Source organism: Lactuca saligna, chromosome 8 (genome assembly GCF_052625555.1).
Source record: "Lactuca saligna cultivar CGN05327 chromosome 8, ASM5262555v1, whole genome shotgun sequence".
Lineage (NCBI taxonomy): Eukaryota > Viridiplantae > Streptophyta > Magnoliopsida > Asterales > Asteraceae > Lactuca > Lactuca saligna.
The window spans coordinates 107,947,076-107,950,456 of record NC_136424.1 but is presented as its reverse complement, the minus strand read 5'-3'; positions in this window follow the sequence as shown (position 1 = coordinate 107,950,456).

The following is a 3,381-nucleotide window of genomic DNA, read 5'->3' as shown; positions in this document are numbered from 1 at the left end:
TAGCATGCTTATGATTAGGGTGTATATGTAATGACGAACATGTGTGCACGTTGTTGAAAGTCCTGATTTCAAATTCATCAGTGGGATCAAGGTGTTTTGCATATAAACACCAACTACAGTTCTCAATTTCACAATATACCTCATAACGATTTTTGTTAGAATGTTTGGTCTTAAACTGAAACTTTTCTCTGGTTGCTTTAAGACTCAAAGCAAATATTAGTTGTTATTTGTTATCATATGTTTGACGAACAAACATATCATCATTTGGACCTAAACTGTGAAATGGTCCGGGTTCAACAATAGGATCAGGACAATCAGGTATGGGAGGCATACCGTAAAATATGTTTGAAGCTTTATTCATGTGTGTGAACTCATCTTCTGACCATCCTTCATTTGACTCTTCACCGTCTGACAAAGTTTTGTCAGTCAATCTTCCAAACTCATATAAAATTTTTTCTTCAACCGTATTCACTGGCACAATTTCTTCTTCTGGGCACTCTTCAACATTATCATATACAACGTTTTCAACATTGTATGGTACAACTTTCCGAACCGCTTCTATCTGTTCGACAAATCCCTGAAACACCTCTAAATACAAATGCATAATCTCCTTCGTTTCAGAAATTACATTTCTGAGTTGATTAACATCTGATTCGGCTAAAATATTTATAACATACCCATGAACTGGGTGTAGAAATGACAATGATATATTACTATTGAACACATTAGCCTTACTTTTGACCAAATCAAGCAATATTCGACAATCAAAATATGGCAGATGCAGTATACCTAAGTTGTTAAACTTTGGTCTAACGTAGGTGTTAATCTCATTACTTATCTGTCAAAAAACCCCAGTACATAAAATAACAAAACTCATATTTTTGAAAATCAAATGAAAAGGAAATGATCTATCGACAAAATGGAGCTAAAAAATGAATAAGAACACTTTGTATAAAATAAACCGTTTAAAATTCGTTCCAACCACTCATTCCGTGGAGACATGACTCTCTCCGCGGAGCTCCTCGTCATCATCTTCGCGAAAGAATTTATAACCTCGAAACAACTCACTCCGCGGAGTTGTTATTATATCTGCAGAGGCCCTACGCGGAACAATCTTTTAAACGTTAGAAAATTAGACTTTCGGGTGGTCCGCAGAGATGACATTATTCCGCAGAGATCCGCGAAATATATGTCTATAGCTTGAAAATTCTAGTTTTATGACTAAATTTAGAAATTGATCCCCATTTTTTTGTCTATTTGTGGTATTTTCCTTATTTTGTAATTAAAAAAAATGTATAAAAAATGACATGGCAGTGATACATCAAAAATTGATGTGGAGATAGTGACTCATACTTAGCATTTTAATTCTTTTCGATCAAATTTAAATTAGATCTATTTTTTGGTTAAGCGAATCTCTAATATAATTGAAGTTGATGAACGTTTTGAGAGATTTTAAGATTATGTTATGCATTCTACTCTTGATTTTTCCTTATCTAATTGCTCTTTAATTCTTGATTTTTATTGACGGGGTAGTTCGAAATTTGAAACAGTCCTTTACAATTCCTGATCGTTCTTCATTCTAAAACGTGAAATTACACTCTACATTTATTTACAACATTCGATTTTCTTCAATGGGATTGTTCTAAAATGTGGAAATCTGGATTTTTTTGATTGGTTTGATGTTTTCGTAAATAAATAAATAAATAAATAAGTTAGCGAAGATTCAGCACGAGTAGTGTAGTCCAGGGACGACCACGGGCCCGCTGCTTCTCAAAAATTTGACCAAAATGTAAATATTATAGTGTAGTGTAAATTTTCCAACGAACTTTCCATAAAATTTTATATGCTATTTTTAATATTTTTTATGGATCCACTACTTAATACCGATATGTCTATATGACTATATCTTTCATAGTGAAAAAAAAAAAAAAAAAAAAAAAAAAAAAGATACTGAATTTTAAATCCTCTGATAACCGAAGGAAAAGGATGAGGGTCCGTCCGAGGATCCGACCGTGTATGGTGCCGTCGCATCAGCTAGAAGCTCCACCGCTGTTGGAAAGACGTGTCACCTAAAAGCTCCTGTTGACACAAACAAAATCTTGGTTATGTTCCACCACCATGTTATATACAATTTTTAAATTTGGTTATTATAATATTTTTACTTTTTGTTTCTTTACAAAATATTTTTTCATCTATAATTTATTTATTAATACTTATAAAGATTAATAACGTTGACTTTTAATAGAACATTCTTTTCATTAGTTTTGTTTTATTGGCGTGGCGTGTCTTCAAAATTTTGAAGTAAATAGATATAAAATCAAATTTCGTTTTTATTCTGAAATATAGACTTTTCTTTTTTATAATTACATAATAATAATAATATTTTAATAAGCAAACCCATGCAATTGATATGCAGCCTAGCGGGGTTGATGCATCGGGTTTTATACACATATGAGGCGTAAGGTTGAAAGTTCGATTCCCTTAAATTATCTCTTGTAGTACTACATGTTAGAATATTTACTTGGAAATCTCTATAAGGCTGAGCTTGCTCTATAAAGGAGCTCGAACAGAGGGTGCTTGTTGAAATATTGCGAGTCGACTTCTGTTTAATTCGTTTGTCATTTCCAAAAAAATTAAACCTATATTTTCTAAAAAGCCGAGAACAAAATGAGGAGCATTAGATCAAATTCTAGTTTTCTTTACCTTTTTTTAACTGTATCACTTATTGTATCTTTCATTCATCGACATTTTTTTGCAAATCTGCACATACATATAAATACATAAAAATAAATCACTGAGAACATTCATAATAACGCATATATCATATATGCACCTACTTTTATGCACATATGTATATATGTACACATATGAACATATGATATAATCATCAACAACAAATTGATATATATATATATATATATATATATATATATATATATATATATATATATATATATATATATATATATATATATATATATATATATATATATATATATATATATATATATATATATATATATATATATCAAGCTGTTTTTTTTTTCTTTCTTAGATTAGTTAATTGAATTAGTAAATTTTTTGTTTTTTTAGTTTAGTTACTGTTCATGTTGGGACACTAAATCCTTTTATCAAAATATTGGATCCAAAATCCATATATTCCTACTTTATTTGGATTTACATATTTTCATATTTGCTCGTGCAATATTATGTTCCATGAAATTTTATGCATTTGGTTTGAAAGGAATTTGAAAGGAATGGTCATCTATTGGCCTAAGATATTTTTTTTTTGTCAAAGTTTATTCTACAATTCATTCATTTTCTTTTTGAATCTTTTAACAACTTGTAAGTTGTTTTTATATGTTTATATGAAATATATAA